Here is a 26,948-nt window from a genome sequence, read left to right on the forward strand (position 1 = left end):
GTACACTAACACTAACACACAACACTGTGTACACTAACACTAACACACAACACTGTGTACACTAACACTAACACACAACACTGTGTACACTAACACTAACACACAACACTGTGTACACTAACACTAACACACAACACTGTGTACACTAACACACAACACTGTGTACACTAACACACAACACTGTGTACACTAACACTAACACACAACACTGTGTACACTAACACACAACACTGTGTACACTAACACTAACACACAACACTGTGTACACTAACACACAACACTGTGTACACTAACACTAACACACAACACTGTGTACACTAACACACAACACTGTGTACACTAACACTAACACACAACACTGTGTACACTAACACTAACACACAACACTGTGTACACTAACACACAACACTGTGTACACTAACACACAACACTGTGTACACTAACACTAACACACAACACTGTGTACACTAACACACAACACTGTGTACACTAACACTAACACACAACACTGTGTACACTAACACTAACACACAACACTGTGTACACTAACACTAACACACAACACTGTGTACACTACACTAACACACAACACTGTGTACACTAACACTAACACACAACACTGTGTACACTAACACACAACACTGTGTACACTAACACACAACACTGTGTACACTAACACTAACACACAACACTGTGTACACTAACACACAACACTGTGTACACTAACACTAACACACAACACTGTGTACACTAACACTAACACACAACACTGTGTACACTAACACACAACACTGTGTACACTAACACACAACACTGTGTACACTAACACACAACACTGTGTACACTAACACTAACACACAACACTGTGTACACTAACACAACACTGTGTACACTAACACTAACACACAACACTGTGTACACTAACACTAACACACAACACTGTGTACACTAACACACAACACTGTGTACACTAACACTAACACACAACACTGTGTACACTAACACTAACACACAACACTGTGTACACTAACACTAACACACAACACTGTGTACACTAACACACAACACTGTGTACACTAACACTAACACACAACACTGTGTACACTAACACAACACTGTGTACACTAACACTAACACACAACACTGTGTACACTAACACACAACACTGTGTACACTAACACACAACACTGTGTACACTAACACACAACACTGTGTACACTAACACTAACACACAACACTGTGTACACTAACACTAACACACAACACTGTGTACACTAACACTAACACACAACACTGTGTACACTAACACTAACACACAACACTGTGTACACTAACACTAACACACAACACTGTGTACACTAACACACAACACTGTGTACACTAACACTAACACACAACACTGTGTACACTAACACACAACACTGTGTACACTAACACTAACACACAACACTGTGTACACTAACACTAACACACAACACTGTGTACACTAACACACAACACTGTGTACACTAACACACAACACTGTGTACACTAACACACAACACTGTGTACACTAACACTAACACACAACACTGTGTACACTAACACTAACACACAACACTGTGTACACTAACACTAACACACAACACTGTGTACACTAACACACAACACTGTGTACACTAACACTAACACACAACACTGTGTACACTAACACTAACACACAACACTGTGTACACTAACACACAACACTGTGTACACTAACACTAACACACAACACTGTGTACACTAACACTAACACACAACACTGTGTACACTAACACACAACACTGTGTACACTAACACACAACACTGTGTACACTAACACTAACACACAACACTGTGTACACTAACACACAACACTGTGTACACTAACACTAACACACAACACTGTGTACACTAACACACAACACTGTGTACACTAACACACAACACTGTGTACACTAACACTAACACACAACACTGTGTACACTAACACTAACACACAACACTGTGTACACTAACACACAACACTGTGTACACTAACACACAACACTGTGTACACTAACACTAACACACAACACTGTGTACACTAACACACAACACTGTGTACACTAACACTAACACACAACACTGTGTACACTAACACAACACTGTGTACACTAACACTAACACACAACACTGTGTACACTAACACTAACACACAACACTGTGTACACTAACACACAACACTGTGTACACTAACACACAACACTGTGTACACTAACACTAACACACAACACTGTGTACACTAACACACAACACTGTGTACACTAACACTAACACACAACACTGTGTACACTAACACACAACACTGTGTACACTAACACTAACACACAACACTGTGTACACTAACACTAACACACAACACTGTGTACACTAACACACAACACTGTGTACACTAACACACAACACTGTGTACACTAACACTAACACACAACACTGTGTACACTAACACACAACACTGTGTACACTAACACTAACACACAACACTGTGTACACTAACACTAACACACAACACTGTGTACACTAACACACAACACTGTGTACACTAACACACAACACTGTGTACACTAACACTAACACACAACACTGTGTACACTAACACTAACACACAACACTGTGTACACTAACACACAACACTGTGTACACTAACACACAACACTGTGTACACTAACACTAACACACAACACTGTGTACACTAACACTAACACACAACACTGTGTACACTAACACACAACACTGTGTACACTAACACTAACACACAACACTGTGTACACTAACACACAACACTGTGTACACTAACACTAACACACAACACTGTGTACACTAACACACAACACTGTGTACACTAACACTAACACACAACACTGTGTACACTAACACACAACACTGTGTACACTAACACTAACACACAACACTGTGTACACTAACACTAACACACAACACTGTGTACACTAACACACAACACTGTGTACACTAACACTAACACACAACACTGTGTACACTAACACACAACACTGTGTACACTAACACTAACACACAACACTGTGTACACTAACACACAACACTGTGTACACTAACACACAACACTGTGTACACTAACACTAACACACAACACTGTGTACACTAACACACAACACTGTGTACACTAACACTAACACACAACACTGTGTACACTAACACACAACACTGTGTACACTAACACACAACACTGTGTACACTAACACTAACACACAACACTGTGTACACTAACACACAACACTGTGTACACTAACACTAACACACAACACTGTGTACACTAACACTAACACACAACACTGTGTACACTAACACACAACACTGTGTACACTAACACACAACACTGTGTACACTAACACACAACACTGTGTACACTAACACACAACACTGTGTACACTAACACTAACACACAACACTGTGTACACTAACACACAACACTGTGTACACTAACACTAACACACAACACTGTGTACACTAACACACAACACTGTGTACACTAACACTAACACACAACACTGTGTACACTAACACTAACACACAACACTGTGTACACTAACACACAACACTGTGTACACTAACACACAACACTGTGTACACTAACACTAACACACAACACTGTGTACACTAACACTAACACACAACACTGTGTACACTAACACTAACACACAACACTGTGTACACTAACACTAACACACAACACTGTGTACACTAACACACAACACTGTGTACACTAACACTAACACACAACACTGTGTACACTAACACACAACACTGTGTACACTAACACTAACACACAACACTGTGTACACTAACACTAACACACAACACTGTGTACACTAACACACAACACTGTGTACACTAACACACAACACTGTGTACACTAACACTAACACACAACACTGTGTACACTAACACTAACACACAACACTGTGTACACTAACACTAACACACAACACTGTGTACACTAACACACAACACTGTGTACACTAACACTAACACACAACACTGTGTACACTAACACACAACACTGTGTACACTAACACTAACACACAACACTGTGTACACTAACACTAACACACAACACTGTGTACACTAACACACAACACTGGGTACACTAACACTAACACACAACACTGTGTACACTAACACACAACACTGTGTACACTAACACTAACACACAACACTGTGTACACTAACACACAACACTGTGTACACTAACACACAACACTGTGTACACTAACACACAACACTGTGTACACTAACACTAACACACAACACTGTGTACACTAACACTAACACACAACACTGTGTACACTAACACACAACACTGTGTACACTAACACTAACACACAACACTGTGTACACTAACACACAACACTGTGTACACTAACACTAACACACAACACTGTGTACACTAACACACAACACTGGGTACACTAACACTAACACACAACACTGTGTACACTAACACACAACACTGTGTACACTAACACTAACACACAACACTGTGTACACTAACACACAACACTGTGTACACTAACACACAACACTGTGTACACTAACACTAACACACAACACTGTGTACACTAACACTAACACACAACACTGTGTACACTAACACACAACACTGTGTACACTAACACTAACACACAACACTGTGTACACTAACACACAACACTGTGTACACTAACACTAACACACAACACTGTGTACACTAACACTAACACACAACACTGTGTACACTAACACACAACACTGGGTACACTAACACTAACACACAACACTGTGTACACTAACACACAACACTGTGTACACTAACACTAACACACAACACTGTGTACACTAACACACAACACTGTGTACACTAACACTAACACACAACACTGTGTACACTAACACTAACACACAACACTGTGTACACTAACACACAACACTGTGTACACTAACACTAACACACAACACTGTGTACACTAACACACAACACTGTGTACACTAACACTAACACACAACACTGTGTACACTAACACACAACACTGTGTACACTAACACTAACACACAACACTGTGTACACTAACACACAACACTGTGTACACTAACACACAACACTGTGTACACTAACACTAACACACAACACTGTGTACACTAACACAACACTGTGTACACTAACACTAACACACAACACTGTGTACACTAACACACAACACTGTGTACACTAACACTAACACACAACACTGTGTACACTAACACACAACACTGTGTACACTAACACACAACACTGTGTACACTAACACTAACACACAACACTGTGTACACTAACACACAACACTGTGTACACTAACACTAACACACAACACTGTGTACACTAACACTAACACACAACACTGTGTACACTAACACTAACACACAACACTGTGTACACTAACACTAACACACAACACTGTGTACACTAACACTAACACACAACACTGTGTACACTAACACTAACACACAACACTGTGTACACTAACACTAACACACAACACTGTGTACACTAACACTAACACACAATACTGTGTACACTAACACTAACACAACACTGTGTACACTAACACACAACACTGTGTACACTAACACTAACACACAACACTGTGTACACTAACACTAACACACAACACTGTGTACACTAACACTAACACACAACACTGTGTACACTAACACACAACACTGTGTACACTAACACTAACACAACACTGTGTACACTAACACTAACACAACACTGTGTACACTAACACTAACACACAACACTGTGTACACTAACACACAACACTGTGTACACTAACACAACACTGTGTACACTAACACTAACACACAACACTGTGTACACTAACACACAACACTGTGTACACTAACACTAACACACAACACTGTGTACACTAACACACAACACTGTGTACACTAACACTAACATACAACACTGTGTACACTAACACACAACACTGTGTACACTAACACTAACACACAACACTGTGTACACTAACACACAACACTGTGTACACTAACACACAACACTGTGTACACTAACACTAACACACAACACTGTGTACACTAACACAACACTGTGTACACTAACACTAACACACAACACTGTGTACACTAACACACAACACTGTGTACACTAACACTAACACACAACACTGTGTACACTAACACACAACACTGTGTACACTAACACTAACACAACACTGTGTACACTAACACACAACACTGTGTACACTAACACACAACACTGTGTACACTAACACACAACACTGTGTACACTAACACTAACACACAACACTGTGTACACTAACACTAACACACAACACTGTGTACACTAACACTAACACACAACACTGTGTACACTAACACACAACACTGTGTACACTAACACTAACACAACACTGTGTACACTAACACTAACACAACACTGTGTACACTAACACTAACACACAACACTGTGTACACTAACACACAACACTGTGTACACTAACACAACACTGTGTACACTAACACTAACACACAACACTGTGTACACTAACACACAACACTGTGTACACTAACACTAACACACAACACTGTTAGTATAATGAGCCTCAGACTTCAGTAGAACTCTGATACTGTAATAATCTAAAACACAACTTTACTCTACACCACAACAACAACATGCATATAAAACATTATCATTATACTCTAATACTAATTTATAATATTAATGTTTTAATTATATAATTTAGTGTTACTGCTACTGCTGCTATTAATATTATTATTATTATTATTTTTATTATTATTAATAATATTAATAATAATAATAATAATAATCATCATCTAATTCTAATTATTATTATTATTCTATTATTAGTATTAAAAGTGCAGACTGTATGAAAGTTATCAGTGAGAGTTTCCTTCTCCCTCAGGTCCGGTCTCAGGCTCGTCTTGGTGTCTCCTCCACTGGTGATGACATCATCAGCAGTTTGATAAGACTCTCTGAGGAAAAGTGTGTCCACTGACTGGAAGCTGAAGACAGGAAATGGGAACTAAACTAGAAAAAAGTTACAAACAAATAAATAAATAAATGACTGGGAGCAGGTTTGGCACGGAGGTCCGATCCCAGCTTAGTCTGATTAAAACCTTCTGCGTGAAGCTTCAGGATTTTTCTGATATTTAAGGTTTCCATGAGCGGAGCTGACTGCAGAGTCGAGTCTGACCCCACGGTGATGCTGTCCTCGAGCCAAGCCTCTTCGTTTCTGCTGTTTTTGGACGAGGGACAGCAGAGGAACAGTCGGGGACGCTGCAGCAAGCCCAGCATTTATTAAAAAAGTCTGCAGTTCTGATTTCAGCAACGAGCTCGCACGTCTGGGTCAGAGCCTGAACCGGTTCTGCCCTGTGGCTCGTTAAAGAACCTGGCGCTCCGTGCGGAGGAGAAACAGCCTGCATTCCGATGATGGACTGGAGGTGTTAAGCCTCGCTGGAGGACCAGGGCTTTGGGGTTCAATCCTCCACATGAAGTGTTGAGCTCCTGAGGAACACGCTCAGACTCCGAGTTTCTACACACTGCAGCTTTACTTCCAGAATCTCAGCAGCGCTTTTTATATCATTTCAAGTGAACAAATGAAATCATTTGCTAGATGATGTCAGGACTGTAGAGTGTATGATTTCTGACCAAATTTCAAATTTTGCATAAAAAATATCCATTGCTTTATAACAAACAATTAAAAAATTTCTTAACAAGGGGGCGGAGCTAATGCTAATCCAGGTCAGACTTACATATCCGCCTCACTCTTCCCTCAGACATGGCCAATCAGTAAGGAGATGGGCATAATTGTATAAACATAATTATTGAGGTGGGTGTGGCGTGGCCCAATTGCAAATGTAAATGGATCTTCAGGCTCTGACCACATGGCCTTCATTAATTACATCACTGCTTATATGCTCAGCCCAGTTAAGCCTGATCCATTTCTCATTAATTAATGAGGTGGGTGTGGCAAAAATGTAACTCCTCCTTTTTGCTCCACCCACTGGCCTGAGCAACTTGTCTATCCTGGTGTTGTCTTACTGCCTGGGGGCGGGTCAAAGATCTCATCCCAAAAATATGTATCCAAGACATTTATGAAGTGTCTCATATAGATGAGACGAGAGTTTCTCCGTGTTTCCTGTCAGGTGATTTCATTCCGAAGGAAATAAGAAAATCAGTGAGAGAGTGATTCATGAGCAGATGTGTTTTTCTCTTCTTCTGTCCTTCTCTTTACTTCATGAAGGTTATAACAGGAGACAAAGGGATTGTCTTTAAAGAACCCTGAGCCGTGTTTTAATCTCAGTCCTTCTTTAATGATCTCCTAATGATGCTCTGATTGGTCCAAACGTCAGATTTCTGGAGGTGAAGGCAGCGCTGCTGATTTTGCCAATGCGCTGATTGGGGGTTTTAGGTTAGACCACTCCTGCTAGCGCTGATGGATTTTTGGCCAGAGTGGACGTCCCGGTCGAATTACGCCTTCACCTTCTGACAATGTAAATGAGACGAGCGTGGATTTATTGCGCGCTCCGGTCGCAGCCCGAACGCATCCGGAGTGGAGATGGAAATGATTTATAACAGCTGTCAGCCGCACAGCGAGCGCACGCTGCCAACAGCCGAGTCGTTTTTCAGCCGCTCTGAGCGCCGGCCCTCCTCTGTTTGCTCACAATGCTTGTAGTTTGTTCTGTGAGAATAAAACTCTTCAAACCGGCGCTGGAGTACGAGCTCACCATCAAACACTGAACCCCTGAGCGCCGAGACGCTGCGGTTCGGTCCGAATCACACGCTCTGCCCTTCTCTCTTTAGCCCCGTTTGTTTGTCTTGTGGTCAGCCTTCACTTCCTGATGGACGAATGAAAGAAAGACGCACACTGATAATAACTAGAGACACAATTCAGCTTCTACGTACGAGCATCAGGAACCCATGTATTTTTACAGCGGCGTGGCTCCTTTCAGGAGGTGGTGTGTTTGTGATTGTTGGCTGCAGTTGGATGCTACGTGGTTCTCCGTCTTGGCATCATGCTTAGCGACCGCACAGTAAGCAAAAAAATCCTGCCCTGTTTTTGTAGGTGGACTTTATTTTCCACAAAGTCTGGCTTGAAGCTTGGGATAAACCTTTCCACTTTGATCTCCAACTGAACTCCATTACTTTAACTCTTACTGTACTGTGCTCCACGGTTAACAATGGGCGGGGCAAATCCTATCAGCCAATCATACGGGATCTCCTTTGTAATTCATCTAACATTGGTTAGCTTGATAGCAGTTTGGCTACTTAATGCTAATGAGGTGCGGCTTTTTTACCTAATGGCCTCTGGCCCATTGAAGGAGGTGTGGCTTCTGTCTCTGTCTCATTAGAGGGTGGGAGGTGTGGACTCAGTCTTACTCCCATTGAAGGAGGTGTGGCCTCAGTCTTAGTCCCATTGGGAAGTGTGGCCTCAGTCCCATTGAAAGAGGTGTAGCGTCTGTCTCTGTCTAATTAGGAGGTGTGGCTTCTGTCTCTGTCCCTTTAGGGGGTCGGAGGTGTGGCCTCAGTCTTACTCCCATTGAAGGAGGTGTGGCCTCAGTCTTAGTCCCATTAGGACTTTCACACCGCTAACACACTCCTCTAATACACACCGCTAACACACTCGTCTAATACACACCACTAACACACTCCTCTAATACACACTGCTAACACACTCCTCTAATACACACCACTAACACACACCACTAACACACTCGTCTAATACACACCACTAACACACTCCTCTAATACACACTGCTAACACACTCCTCTAATACACACCACTAACACACACCACTAACACACTCCTCTAATACACACCGCTAACACACTCCTCTAACACACTCCACTAACACACTCCTCTAATACACACCGCTAACACACTCGTCTAATACACACCACTAACACACTCCTCTAATACACACTGCTAACACACTCCTCTAATACACACCACTAACACACACCACTAACACACTCCTCTAATACACACCGCTAACACACACCACTAACACACTCCTCTAATACACACCGCTAACACACACCACTAACACACTCCTCTAATACACACCGCTAACACACTCCTCTAATACACACCACTAACACACACCACTAACACACTCCTCTAATACACACCGCTAACACACACCACTAACACACTCCTCTAATACACACCGCTAACACACTCCTCTAATACACACCACTAACACACACCACTAACACACTCCTCTAATACACACCACTAATACACACCACTAACACACTCCTCTAATACACACCGCTAACACACACGACTAACACACTCCTCTAATACACACCGCTAACACACTCCTCTAATACACACTGCTAACACACTCCTCTAATACACACCACTAACACACACCACTAACACACTCCTCTAATACACACCACTAATACACACCACTAACACACTCCTCTAATACACACCGCTAACACACTCCTCTAATACACACTGCTAACACACTCCTCTAATACACACCACTAACACACACCACTAACACACTCCTCTAATACACACCACTAACACACACCACTAACACACTCCTCTAATACACACCACTAACACACTCCTCTAATACACACCGCTAACACACTCCTCTAATACACACCGCTAACACACTCCTCTAATACACACTGCTAACACACTCCTCTAATACACACCACTAACACACTCCTCTAATACACACCACTAATACACACCACTAACACACTCCTCTAATACACACCACTAACACACACCACTAACACACTCCTCTAATACACACCACTAACACACTCCTCTAATACACACCGCTAACACACTCCTCTAATACACACCACTAATACACACCACTAACACACTCCTCTAATACACACCACTAACACACACCACTAACACACTCCCACTAACACACACCACTAACACACTCCTCTAATACACACCGCTAACACACACCACTAACACACTCCTCTAATACACACCACTAACACACACCACTAATACACACTGCTAACACACTCCTCTAATACACACCGCTAACACACACCACTAACACACTCCTCTAATACACACCACTAACACACTCCTCTAATACACACCGCTAACACACTCCTCTAATACACACCGCTAACACACTCCTCTAATACACACCACTAACACACTCCTCTAATACACACCGCTAACACACTCCTCTAATACACACCACTAACACACTCCTCTAATACACACCACTAATACACACCACTAACACACTCCTCTAATACACACCACTAACACACACCACTAACACACTCCCACTAACACACACCACTAACACACTCCTCTAATACACACCGCTAACACACACCACTAACACACTCCTCTAATACACACCGCTAACACACACCACTAACACACTACTCTAATACACACCACTAACACACACCACTAACACACTCCTCTAATACACACCACTAACACACACCACTAATACACACTGCTAACACACTCCTCTAATACACACCGCTAACACACACCACTAACACACTCCTCTAATACACACCACTAACACACACCACTAATACACACTGCTAACACACTCCTCTAACACACTCCTCTAATACACACCACTAACACACACCACTAATACACACCACTAACACACACCACTAATTCACACTGCTAACACACTCCTCTAACACACTCCTCTAATACACACCACTAACACACACCACTAATACACACCACTAACACACACCACTAATACACACTGCTAACACACTCCTCTAACACACTCCACTAATACACACCACTAACACACACCACTAATACACACTGCTAACACACTCCTCTAATACACACCACTAACACACACCACTAACACACTCCTCTAATACACACCACTAACACACTCCTCTAATACACACTGCTAACACACTCCTCTAATACACACCACTAACACACACCACTAACACACTCCCACTAACACACACCACTAACACACTCCTCTAACACACTCCACTAATACACACCGCTAACACACACCACTAACACACTCCTCTAATACACACCGCTAACACACACCACTAACACACTCCTCTAATACACACCACTAACACACTCCTCTAATACACACCGCTAACACACACCACTAACACACTCCTCTAATACACACCACTAACACACACCACTAATACACACTGCTAACACACTCCTCTAATACACACTGCTAACACACTCCTCTAATACACACCACTAACACACACCACTAACACACTCCTCTAATACACACCACTAACACACACCACTAACACACACCACTAACACACACCACTAACACACTCCTCTAATACACACTGCTAACACACTCCTCTAATACACACTGCTAACACACTCCTCTAATACACACCACTAACACACACCACTAACACACTCCTCTAATACACACCACTAACACACACCACTAACACACACCACTAACACACTCCACTAACACACTCCTCTAATACACACCACTAACACACACCTCTAACACACCCCACTAACACACTCCTCTAACACACTCCACTAACACACACCTCTAACACACCACTAACACACACCACTAACACACTCCTCTAACACACACCACTAACACACACCACTAACACACACCACTAACACACTCCTCTAATACACACCACTAACACACTCCTCTAATACACACCACTAACACACTCCTCTAACACACTCCACTAACACACACCTCTAACACACCACTAACACACTCCTCTAATACACACCACTAACACACTCCTCTAATACACACCACTAACACACACCACTAATACACACTGCTAACACACACCACTAACACACTCCTCTAACACACACCACTAACACACTCCTCTAATACACACCACTAACACACACCACTAATACACACTGCTAACACACTCCTCTAATACACACCACTAACACACTCCTCTAATACACACCGCTAACACACACCACTAACACACTCCTCTAATACACACCACTAACACACACCACTAATACACACTGCTAACACACTCCTCTAATACACACTGCTAACACACTCCTCTAATACACACTGCTAACACACTCCTCTAATACACACTGCTAACACACTCCTCTAACACACACCACTAACACACACCACTAACACACACCACTAACACACACCACTAACACACTCCTCTAACACACTCCACTAACACACTCCTCTAATACACACCACTAACACACACCTCTAACACACTCCACTAACACACACCTCTAACACACCACTAACACACACCACTAACACACTCCTCTAACACACACCACTAACACACACCACTAACACACACCACTAACACACCACTAACACACACCACTAACACACACCACTAACACACTCCTCTAACACACACCGCTAACACACACCACTAACACACTCCTCTAACACACACCGCTAACACACACCACTAACACACTCCTCTAACACACCACTAACACACCCCACTAACACACACCTCTAACACACCTCTAACACACCCCACTAACACACACCTCTAACACACCACTAACACACACCACTAACACACACCACTAACACACACCACTAACACACTCCTCTAACACACACCGCTAACACACACACCACTAACACACTCCTCTAACACACCCCACTAACACACACCTCTAACACACCACTAACACACACCACTAACACACTCCTCTAACACACACCTCTAACACACACCACTAACACACTCCTCTAACACACACCACTAACACACTCCTCTAACACACCCCACTAACACACACCTCTAACACACCACTAACACACACCACTAACACACTCCTCTAACACACACCACTAACACACCACTAACACACACCACTAACACACTCCTCTAACACACACCACTAACACACTCCTCTAACACACCCCACTAACACACACCTCTAACACACCACTAACACACACCTCTAACACACACCACTAACACACTCCTCTAACACACCCCACTAACACACACCTCTAACACACCACTAACACACACCACTAACACACTCCTCTAACACACCCCACTAACACACACCTCTAACACACCACTAACACACACCACTAACACACTCCTCTAACACACACCTCTAACACACCACTAACACACACCACTAACACACTCCTCTAACACACCACTAACACACACCACTAACACACTCCTCTAACACACACCTCTAACACACCACTAACACACACCACTAACACACACTGCTGGAAGAGGGCTGATGTGCTGAGAGCAGTGTTGATGAATCAGTGTGTAGATTAGAGTGAGGACGCTCTCCTGGCTCCATGACGTATCTCTGAACACATGTGGAACATCTGCAGGACACGAGGTGATGTATTACTCAGTGTTCAAGGCTGAGTGAGAGTCACTTCCTGTCAGAGAAAACACTACATCCTGCTGCTGCACCTCCACCACATACACACACACACACACACCACTCACAGCTCTGTTCTGACTGTGTGTGTGTGTGTGTGTGTATGTGTGTGTCAGACCTCATGTTTTGACTACTGAAGATAAAGAAAGTCTGAAGGTGTTTATTGTGAGTACCTGAGTCTGATGAAATCACTTCCTGAGCACACAGCAGTCTAGAACTTTCTCTTCAGGTTACTTTATAAAAATAAACTCAGACAAACGGCGTGGACAAAGAGAAGGTTATTCACACACACACCCCGAGACTCAGGATTTCTGATGAACATTAATGAGTGTGTGTTACAGCAGGAATTGATTAATGCCAGGATAAAGAGGTGGAGCTGCTGGAAGGATGTTGATCCCGACGTTCTGTGTTCGTTAGCGCGGAACATCGTCCCTGATGTTCATGGAGTTAATTTACAGTGTCTGTTGATTTGAGATGTTAACACGCCGCACTGAGGGGCGAAAACACGTCAGCGCTAACGTGAGGAACGTTCCCGATGTTCAGAGTCGAGTTACAGCACTGACTGAGGAGAGTTTTTTCTGATTATTTATTATGCGTGTAGTTCACACCTCTGAGGTTCTGAAATCTCCAAGACGGAGATTTCAGTAGTCTGGACCACCCGCTTTAATCAGTACAGCTCTCAGAGAAGGTCATTACACGTGTCTTCACTGGTTGGAGATTAGTTCTGTGATTGTAATTTCACCAGTTTAAGAGGTTTTCTGTAAAAAAATTTTTTAAAAAAATAAGCACGAAAACTTCACATTTCCATCACATCATTTCCATTAAACAAAAAATAAAATAAAAATCTCCTGGAATCCTGGAGGGATCTAAAACACAAACACTCACATATAAACTCCCTACAAATCAGGGATAGAAAATCTAGACTGAAGAAGTGACGTTAGAACAGAACTCTCTGCTTTCACATCTGATGTGATACATCACAGTAACAGTAAATCAGGAGAAAAGCTTAAAATGAAAAATGACAAATTCATTCATAATTTTAATCCTAACTACAGTAAATCAACTGAGCTTCTCTGAGATCGTCATCATCATCATCATCATCATCATCATCATCCTCATCAGCATCATCTCACACACACACACACACCAATAAAGAAACAGTATAGAAGTATAATAATGCCAAAATTCCTTAAAGCAAAATATCATATTGAATCACATGAACTGAATAAAAACCTGTCAGAAAAAAGAAGTTTGGATTTTTCTGCTTTGTAATTTGATCTGAATGAAAAAAAAAATCCTTACAGCATTTACAATAAAATACAATCTTCATTATTTTTCAACCTCACAAAAAATTCAGTTCTTAAGATCCGGGCTTTTACAGGAAGAGCGATGGTGTGGAAGTTTTTATTCAGTTCATGTGATTGAATATTATGTTTTATATTATATTATGTTTTGCTTTCAGGAATTTTAGCACTATTATACTCCCATAAAACAGACTGTTATAACTCTGTGTGAAAAATCCCAATCTCTCTCTCTATCACAACTCTGTAGTCCTGATGAATGACATTAATAAATGCTGCTTTAAATCCAGCTGATTAATCAGTCTGTAAGTTACTTTTAATTACTTTCTCATAACGAGCTCATTATCCATCATCAGGACAGGTTCAACAGGAGACGAACATTTGATCAGTTCAGATTAACTTTTAATTCCTTTTTATTCACATCACCTTTATCTCTGATCCTCACTCAACTAATTATTATTATTATTATTATTATTATTATTATTATTATTTCTATTTTAATTTAAATGTTAGACATTTTAAATACACTTGCTTTTAACTGCTGGACATTTGAACAACAGACACTTTTACACAAATAAACGTTTAGCTGATTTTTTTAAGGTAAATTTACATAAAAGTACAATAATATTTTTAATTACAAAGCTATAACTTAATATTCTTTAGATTGAGTATATGAGTGTGAGTGTGTGTTTGTGTGTGTGTGTGTGTGTGTACAGTCTGAGGTTAAAGGAATGTTAGGACGTTTACATCAGACAGGATGGAGACAGATGAAGATGTATTTACTGTAAAGATTTATTTACTGTGCATCAGACAAATAAACAAAAAAAAGGTTAAAAGATGTTTAAATAAGAAATAACAGAAGTGAGAGAACACAGTGTCAGAGTGTCATGTGACCTGGCTGGAGCTCCAAGGTGGTGGTCATGTGACCTGGCTGGTGCTCCAAGGTGATGGTCATGTGGTCATGTGACCTGGTTGGAGCTCCATGGTGGTGGTCATGTTGTCATGTGGTCATTGACCTGGCTGGAGCTCCATGGTGGTGGTCATATGGTCATTTGACCTGGCTGGAGCTCCATGGTGGTGGTCATATGGTCATTTGACCTGGCTGGAGCTCCATGGTGGTGGTCATATGGTCATGTGGTCATTTGACCTGCCTGGAACTCCATGGTGGTGGTTATATGGTCATGTGGTCATTTGACCTGGCTGGAGCTCCATGGGGGTGGTCATATGGTCATTGACCTGGCTGGAGCTCCATGGTGGTGGTCATATGGTCATTGACCTGGCTGGAGCTCCATGGTGGTGGTCATGCAGTGACGTGGTGATGAACTTGTGACAGATTTTATTAATTTGATCTGGTGTTTGGAATTTAATGCGTTTATGGTTTGTGAGTTATGAATTCTATGCTCATGATGAATGTCTTTAAGGAAATGTATTTTATAGCAGTGAGCTCAGTAGCTTTAGGGGATTACGCTAATGGTGATTAGCTTTATTTGGAAAATGTTCTTCACTGTTATCCAGCTGGCTTCATGAGCAGGAGAAAGTGTATTTCTACAGATCGATCTGATCAGTGTGCTGTTGTTCTGGTCTTTTTCAAGCGTGTTTTTCAGGAGTGGACGTTTCTGAGCTGGACGATGTGTGTTGTGTAAAATATGAGCTGGTTTGGATGGAGATGAAGAAGGCTTGCTTGCTCTCTGACCGCTCTGGTCAGACTGTCAGGACATAGCGTAATAATGATCTGTCTTCTTCAGGTCATTCTCCTCAGAGAGACACTTTCCTCCCCAACATCAACATCTACATCACATCTCTGTCCATTCTCCTTCAAACACAGACACACACAAACACACACACACACGACAAACACACATACACACACACCACACACACACACACCACACACATGTATACACACACACCACACACACACACGAACACACAGACACATACACACCACACACATACACACACCCACACACAAACACACATATACACATACACACACACATATACACATACCGACACACATATACACTTACACACACACACACACACACACACACACACACTTTCCCTGGATTTCTGGACAGATCTCTACATTTCTGTGTGTGTGTTTGGCGTCTCTCAGACCATATTTCCTCCAGTTTGAATCTTGTCCCAGAGTCCAGTCTTACAAACCTCTTTAAAACATTCATATTAACATGGAGGCTGTGCTTTAGTCCAGAGGATTTACACATTGTGTGTGTGTGCGCATGTGTGTATGCGTGTGTGTTTGTGTGTGTGGGGGTGTGCATGTGTGTGTGTGTGGGGTGTGTGTGTGTGCGCATGTGTGTATGCGTTTGTGTGTGTGGGGGTGTGCATGTGTGTGTGTGTGAGTGTATGAGTGTGTGGGGTGTGTGTGTGTGCGCATGTGTGTATGCGTGTGTGTTTGTGTGTGTGGGGGTGTGCATGTGTGTGTGTGTGAGTGTATGAGTGTGTGGGGTGTGTGTGTGTGCGCATGTGTGTATGCGTGTGTGTTTGTGTGTGTGGGGGTGTGCATGTGTGTGTGTGTGAGTGTATGAGTGTGTGGGGTGTGTGTGTGTGCGCATGTGTGTGCGCGTGTGTGTATGCATGTGTGTTTGTGTGTGTGTGGGGGGTGAGTGTGTGTGCGTGTGTGTGTGTATGTGTGTGTGGGGTGTGTGTGTGTATGAGTGTGTGTGTGTGTATGTGTGTGTGTATGTGTGTGTGTGTGCGTGTTTGTGTGTGTGTTTGTGTGTGTATGTGTGTGTGTTTGTGTGTGTATGTGTGTGTGAGTGTGTGTGTGTGTGTGTGTGTGTGTGTATGTGTGTGTGTTTGTGTGTGTGTATGTGTGCGTGTTTGTGTGTGTGTATGTGTGTGTGTTTGTGTGTGTGTGTATGTGTGCGGGTGTGTGTGCGTGTGTGTGTATGTGTGTGCGTGTGTGTGTATGTGTGCGTGTGTCTGTCTGTGTGCGTGTGTGTGTGTGCATGTGTGTGTGTGTCTGTGTGTGTGTGTTGTGTATGTGTGCGTGTGTCTGTGTGTGTGTGTGTGTGCATATGTGTGTATGTGTGCGTGTGTGTGTATGTGTGTGTGTGTGTGCATGTGTGTGTATGTGTGCGTGTGTGTGTGTGTGTGCATGTGTGTGTGTGTCTGTGTGTGTGTGCGTGTGTGTGTGCGTGTATGTGTGCGTGTGTGTGTCTGTGTGTGTGCGTGTATGTGTGCGTGTGTGTGTGTGTCTGTGTGCGTGTACGTGTGTGCATGTGTGTGTCTGTGTGCGTGTGTGTGTGCGTGTGTGTCTGTGTGCGTGTGTGTGTCTGTGTGCGTGTGTGTGTGCGTGTCTGTGTGCGTGTGTGTGTGCGTGTGTGTCTGTGTGCGTGTCTGTGTGCGTGTGTGTGTCTGTGTGCGTGTGTGTGTGCGTGTCTGTGTGCGTGTGTGTGTGTGTGTCTGTGTGCGTGTGTGTGTGCGTGTGTGTGTGCGTGTCTGTGTGCGTGTGTGTGTGCGTGTGTGTGTCTGTGTGCGTGTCTGTGTGCGTGTGTGTGTCTGTGTGCGTGTGTGTGTCTGTGTGCGTGTGTGTGTCTGTGTGCGTGTGTCTGTGTGCGTGTGTGTCTGTGTGCGTGTCTGTGTGCGTGTGTGTGTCTGTGTGCGTGTGTCTGTGTGCGTGTGTGTCTGTGTGCGTGTCTGTGTGCGTGTGTGTCTGTGTGCGTGTGTGTCTGTGTGCGTGTGTGTGTGTGTCTGTGTGCGTGTCTGTGTGCGTGTGTGTGTGCGTGTGTGTGTGTGTCTGTGTGCGTGTCTGTGTGCGTGTCTGTGTGCGTGTGTGTGTGCGTGTGTGTGTCTGTGTGCGTGTGTGTGTCTGTGTGTGTGTCTGTGTGCGTGTGTCTGTGTGCGTGTCTGTGTGTGTGTCTGTGTGCGTGTGTGTGTCTGTGTGTGTGTGCGTGTCTGTGTGCGTGTCTGTGTGCGTGTGTGTGTGCGTGTGTGTGTCTGTGTGCGTGTGTGTGTCTGTGTGTGTGTCTGTGTGCGTGTGTGTGTCTGTGTGTGTGTCTGTGTGCGTGTGTGTGTCTGTGTGCGTGTGTGTGTCTGTGTGCGTGTGTGTGTGCGTGTCCGTGTGTAAATCTGATGGATCAGGTGGATCAGTGTATCTGGTTAATGAAGGTCTGAAGCTGAGGAGATAATGCTGATGTAATGTAGAAGTGGACTTGAGTGGACAGAGTGTGTTTCAGTGTGGAGATGCTGCAGTGGAAACTTTCTGTTTATGTTTCTGTGGGAGTTAAAGTAACACAGGAGGGGTCTGTCTGTCTGTCTATCTGCATGTCTGTCTGTCTGTTTGTGTATCTATCTGTCTGTCTGTCTGTCTGTCTGTGTATCCGTCTGTCTGTCTGTCTTTCTGTCTGTCTGTGTATCAATCTGTCTGTCTGTCTGTCTGTCTGTGTATCTATCTGTCTGCCTGCCTGCGTATCTGTCTGTCTGTCTATCCGTCTGTCTTTCTGTCTGTCTGTCTGTCTGTCTGTCTGTGTATCAATCTGTCTGTCTATTTGTCTGCCTGACTGTCTGTCTGTCTTTCTGACTGTGTATCTGTCTGTCTGTCTGTCTGTCTGTCTGACTTTTATGTGTCTGTCTGCCTGCTTGTATGTCTGTCCGTCTGTGTGTCTGGCTGTTTTTCTGTCTGTCTGCCTGCTTGTCTGTCTGTCTGTCCGTGTGTTTGTCTGTCTGTCTGTCTTTAATGCATGAGGTGAACCAAACTGTCAATCATTGTGGATTTCTAATGCGCTTCTCTCCTAAACTTCTAAAAAGATGATCTGAGATAAATAATTTTGTAAAGAATGAATAGACTTTTAAAGTTCCTTATTTATCTTTTTTTATTCCTTTGTTCATTTATTGATTACAGTGACGCACACTCCTGCAGAATGGTGTTATAAAAAGCTCAAACACACAGCTTTCCTCTCAGTACTTCTCACTCTAGACTTCTGAAATGTAGTGACTCCTGAATCTGTTGTAGTGAGAGTAAAGTCGAGAACTCGGGGCAGCTGAATAAAATTAATAGAATTAAACTGTTTCAAGTCTCACATAGAGTTTGGATTTGAGACGAGCAGAAGAGAAGAAGAAGAAGAAGAAGGTGAAGCCCCCCCCCCGTCCCCCAGTGGTTGGTCTGCCCCATGTAACCTCTTGGTAGAATCATCCCAGGTGATGAAGACGTTTCTCAGATGGTGTGAGATCTGTGCGTTGGAACAGATGGTAATCACATGACCTTTGACCCCGCTGTAGCTACTGCGGATGTTGTGGATGATGTGTGAAGTGTGGTGTGGACAAGCTGACCGCCGCTGACCTTTGAAGCTGCTTTAGTGGAAACTCCGAAGCCGCATTCGTCTGAATAAAGAAGACTGACCCGGTGTTTATCTGTTTATCTCTCATGTGGGACGGGAAAGTCTCGAAACCTCAACAACTTGGAAATAATAATAATAATAATAATAATATCATCATCATCATCATCACTCTCATTCTGAAGGCTTGTGTCTAGGTTTAGTGTGACTTTCACACACACACACACACACACTACTGTATCTTCATCACACAACATCAGACAGTGCTGTCCTCTCTCTCTCTCTCTCTCTGACACCCCCCCCCAGTTGTTGAAATGTGACTGAAGCGATTGATAATGGATGAACGAGTGAGAGGGTGATGTTAACAAGGTTTCTGTGATCTCAGCATGATGTTGGAGGAGTCTGGGTTCCTCTTAGATTTTCTCCTTGTGAAAAAGGTTTCCTTTTCTAACAGCATGTCTGAAGTGTGGATGATGTTTTCCTCACATGCCCACAGGCTCCTGTCAGAAATCTTACGCCACAAGTTTTTTGGAAAACATAACGAGGTCTGGATCAGACTGCCGAGTTTTATTGAGGCTTTCTCTGGAAACATCGTCAAAGTCCTGGGAAAAGCCAACGTGGTGAACAAAGACATGTCCGTCCTCATAAACCGGGAAAACATGATACAGCGTGAACTTCAGACTGGGATCTGAAGAAAGGGAAGAAGCGAGGAGGTAAATAAAACACGGCTGTGGGAATCATGGCCAGGAATTACTGAAAAACACGCAAGACGTCGCAAAGACCAGAGGGAGAAGAACGAGCTTAAATACACGAGGCACAAGAACACTAATCACTGAGGGAGTACCACGATAATGAGAACAGGAAGTCCATGTAAGGAAACTGAACATTAATTAATAGTTGTAATACTTATCATAGCTGAAGATTAGCTGCAGGAAGAAATTTAAATTTTTTTCTCTTTAGCCAGAAAAACACCTTGACTTCAGTAACTTTATCTGAAATGTATGTTTGTTTGTCCACTGTGACCCACACATCTGCCCAGTGTTCTGTCCATCAGAGAGAGAGAGAGATTCTCCTCTTGACTGGATGAGAGAATCATGTTTTATTTACATGTTTTATCTGCAGCTCACATGGACCTGGAGATCGTGATGAAACCGAGAACAGAACACTGCAACACAAAACTGTCAGCTCTCGTAACGGTCGAGGGAAAAAGAAAGACAGAATCAAACACTGTTTCTGTGTGTGATGAAGAAGAGGAAATGACAACCACATCATCATCATCATCATCATCGTGTTAGTGTAAGATGTTCCTCTGAAGTGTCTCAGGTACGTGACTGGTGTTATCACCACATCAGACATCAGACTGTTCATCACTCCTTCATTAGGGAGTTACCACAGTAGTAGCGATGACTAGCTGCTCAAACACTTTATGATCAAAAGTAAGTGCCCCCTGACCATCACATACATGTGTGTCTCTCCACAACAAACTCTGAATCACACAGTTGTACAGAACGTCTGTGTGTGTGTGTGTGTGTGTGGAGATTTAAAGTTTCTCTTCAGTGGAACAAACCCTGCTCCAGCTCCATGAACACATGAAGGTTGGAGTGGAGCTCTAGAGAGAGTCCTACACAGAGCCCTGACTCAACACCATTGGAATGAACTGAACCTGGAGTCTCCTTAACATCCCGACACCAGAGTCTGATCTTGTAGCTGAACGGTCACTAATCCCCACAGCCACAATCACACATCTAGTGGAGACAAAAGGAGCTGATTATATCAGTAAAGAGAGGAGAATAGATCTGGAATGAGATGTTTAACACGTACATGCTGCATGTGTGTGATGGTGGTACTAGGTGTATATACTTTTAACACATTAACTAAGTTGAGCTACACTGTAACCTGGTTAACTACAGGAAACTGGGCTGGTTATTTGCCTGGGCGGCCATATTGAAGTTTTAAACTCCTCTCTGACTTGAGTGTGGCATCAACACATGGCTGAGGTGAAGAGTTCATCCATGACTCCTGGCATTTGTGTGACATCATCATGAGTCAGTTGTGTAAAACACAGCAGGCTCGCCAAAACAGTTAGCATCATTTCGCTAACATTCAACAGTTTAAAAAGATAGTGCAGATGTTTTGGCTCTGACCTGCCAGACCTTTAACTGATGGAGAAGCTTACACACTTTCTGCATGAGTAGTCTAGTTTTTTTTAAGACTTGCTGTGAAGTGGACCCGAGGCGTTAGCGTGGCAGTAAGTGCAGTTATCAGGGTAGAATGTTTCAGAATTTAGAAAGAAACATCCATGTATCATGTTCCCATATTAAGAAAGTCTCCTGTGCCTCATTTTAAAAAAACTTTAAACTCCAGTCCAGACTCGTCTGAAAAGCAGAAAACTCCACCGCATTTCTCCAGAACAGATACGTCATGGTGCTGAAAGCCCCGGAGCCGAGCGGTGAGCCGTCAGTGCTGAGAGACGGGAATAAATTACAGCCTCCAGGACAGGAGCTCTGGAGAGAAACGAACTCCTCACAGCCCAGAGTGATGAAGGAGATACAGAGTCCATCACTCCATCTGTCCATCTGTAGCTGAAAGCTTCTTCTGCTTCCTCACATCCATCATCAGCTTCACTCTGTTCCCCGTCTTCCTCATCATCACCTTCATCACTCTGAGAGAGCAGGGTCCAGCCAAACCTTCAACTTTACACCAAAAAACCACCTCAACACACTGACAACACACACACACACACACACACACACCAACAACACACACCACACACACAGACACCAACAACACACACCGCACACCAACAACACACACCACACACCAACAACAAGATACCCCACACGCTCACACACACCAACAACAAGACACCCCACACACGACACACTCACAAACGCACCACACACACACACACACCAACAACACAGCACTAACAAAAAACAACCTCTCACACAAACACACATACACCAACAACATCCTCATCATCACCTTCATCGCTGAGAGAGCAGGGTCCAGCTGAACCTCCATATTTACTCCAAAAAACCACCTCAACACACTGACAACACACACACACCACACACCCACACACACCAACAACACAGCACTAACAAACACACCACTCACACACACACACACCACACACCAACAACAAGACACACACACACACACACACCAACAACACAGCACTAACAAACACACCACTCACACACACACACATACACACACACAGACACCAACAACACACATGCCAACAACAAGACACACCACACACTCACACACACCTACAACACACACCAACACACACAACACACTCACACACACACACACACACATACACCACTCACAAGCACCAACAACACACAGCACTAAGACATACACCACTCACACACACCGTACACACACATCACTCACACACACACACCCTGTGAGTGCACCAGCAAGGCCGAAAGAAAAAAGTCCTCTTTGTCTTTACATCCAAGAACCATTTTACTCCACTACTGAATGATTCTGACTTGATTCTGTGTCACTGAATCAATTCTAAATCACTCTGAATCAATAAATTCTGATTCATCCCAAATCACTCTGAATCAATTCTACATCATTTTGAATCACTTCTAAAAGGCACCAAATAACTGTAGCTCACTGAATGACTGAATAAAGTGCTAAATCACGCTGCTCAGGCTTTAATCCACAACCTTAGTTACAGATTCCTGCAAAATGTCCAGTCTATCAGGAACAGGAGCATCATGGGAAATCAGACAGACTTGCATACGTAACCTCAGATCATCTGGGCTGGTTTCCAGCTCTGCGTTTCATTTTTCTCTTTGCACAGTGGCTTTATTTCATCTTGAATAATGAAATGACTCACATTGCACTGGTTTATTTTTACATTCGATCTTTTGGGAAACATTATTTTCCCAAAAGGCAGAATTCAATAAGAGCAGAGAATAATATGGAGCACATAAAGATAATAAAGTTGTGCAACACCAGCCACAGCCTGAAGTCTGAGAGAGGAACTGTGCTGCTCTGTAGGTGGGAGGGACGGACTTCCTCTCTCCTCATCCAATCACAGACACTGTTACGTTATTTAAACCAAACAGGGAAGTTAGTGCTTGGAACACACTAATCCCCCAATGTGCTAAATTTTGTAGTTAGTAGTTAGAATCTTCATCCTCTCCTGTCATAAACACCCTCTCAGAAAAATGTATAGAGATGCTAGAGAGAGAGAAAAAAAGCTAGTGGAAGAAAGTATGAGAGATCAGCTGTGTCTCTGGTGAGAGTCTAATCTCATCTCAAAATGAAGCTAGTCACTGAAAGAGAAGCAAAACTCAGTTCTGAGCAAATGATTCACTGATTAATTCACTGACCCACTGAAGGACAGAGCAGTGAATCTTTTCCTTCAGGCACTGAATGATTCACTAACTGAAACAATGACTTACTGAATGTCAGAGAAGAGAATCGAATCCTGTCTGTAGTGACCAAGGTGGAGGTCACCATTCAGTTGTGCTGGTCCCAGAACTTATTCAGAGCTAATGTTATTCAGAAGCATTACATTTTATGTTACTGGACATACAACACTAAAGTCTAGAAGAATACCCCGATCTAGAAGAATGGGTTCTTTTACACCCCTGACACCATGACCCCCGACCACACCCCTTACACCACAACCCCTTACACCAAACCCCCCAAACCACCTTCCTTACACTACATCCCTTACACAATCACCCGACCACACCTCAGGGCCAAACCCCATATACCACAACCCCTGACCACACCCATTACACCACACCTCAGGGCCAAACCCCTTACACCATCACTCCACTGACCACACCCCTTGAACCACATCCCCAAGGCCAAACCACCTATACCACACCCCAGGGTCAGACTCCTTAAAACACACCTAATACACCATCACCCAACTGACCACACCCCTATGGCCAAACCCCCTATACCACACTGCCTTACACCACAGCCCCAGAGTCTAAACCCCTTACACCACACCTGTTACACTATACTGTGGCGGTGGTAGCTCTGGGTCGTTGACTGGAAGATCAGGGTTCAAGCTTCAGCACCACCAAGCGGCCACTGTTGGGCCCTTGAGCAAGGCCCCTAACCCACCCTGCTTCAGGGGTGCTGTTTCATGGCTGATCCTCCGCTGTGACCCCAAAACCGCTAAGGATGGGATATGTGAAGAAATAATTTTCACTGTGCTGTAATGTACATGTGACAAATAAAGGCAACTTAACTATACTTCATATGTCCTAACCCCTTTACACTAGACCCTTTACAGCACACGCCCACACCACACACTCTACACCACATCCCATACACCACATCACCTACATCACCCCCCTAGTCTACAACCCCTACATCTCACTCCTACACAACACCCTTCCCAGTCCACACTTCTACACCCTACCCCATGCCACAGCCTTTACATCACACCTCCTATACCCCCCCCCCCACACACACACACACGCCTATCAATGCAGACCACACCCTCTGACCTACTTGGGTGACTCACTCTGCCACTTGTCAGCAGCACACATCTGAAAGGTCTCAGAAGGAAACCCTGCTCTAGGTCTCATGGGAAAACACAGAACTCCCCTCCCATATTTTCCTATAATTATGAATCAGTTCTGTTTGTTATTTCTTTCAATACATTTCAAGAGAACGAGTAACACATTTTTATGAGTCTGGCTCAGCCGTAAGCCATGAATTATCACCCAGACTGCATGCCTTTCACTTCTGTAAAGTATAAATGTCAGACAAAAGAGCTTCTGTCAGCAGGATACACCGGCCTTCTACTGCCAGAGATGTCGGTTCTCATGTTTTATGCAGATGACGTCCTTTTA

At 43.3% G+C, this 26,948-nt stretch overlaps 1 long non-coding RNA gene and 1 pseudogene across 1 annotated transcript in view; both read left to right on the forward strand.

Annotated features, from left to right (window-relative positions):
- LOC131345800 (uncharacterized) overlaps positions 1-8,175 on the forward strand; it is an 11,266-nt gene extending 3,091 nt beyond the window's left edge. Inside the window, exon 3 of the long non-coding RNA XR_009203540.1 lies at positions 6,987-8,175. This is a non-coding gene — a long non-coding RNA (uncharacterized LOC131345800). The remainder of the gene's footprint in view (positions 1-6,986) is intronic.
- Positions 1-26,948, forward strand: part of LOC131345737 (NACHT, LRR and PYD domains-containing protein 3-like) — a 566,556-nt pseudogene that overhangs the window by 85,390 nt on the left and 454,218 nt on the right.

Source organism: Hemibagrus wyckioides, linkage group LG25 (genome assembly GCF_019097595.1).
Source record: "Hemibagrus wyckioides isolate EC202008001 linkage group LG25, SWU_Hwy_1.0, whole genome shotgun sequence".
Classification (NCBI taxonomy): Eukaryota; Metazoa; Chordata; class Actinopteri; order Siluriformes; family Bagridae; genus Hemibagrus; species Hemibagrus wyckioides.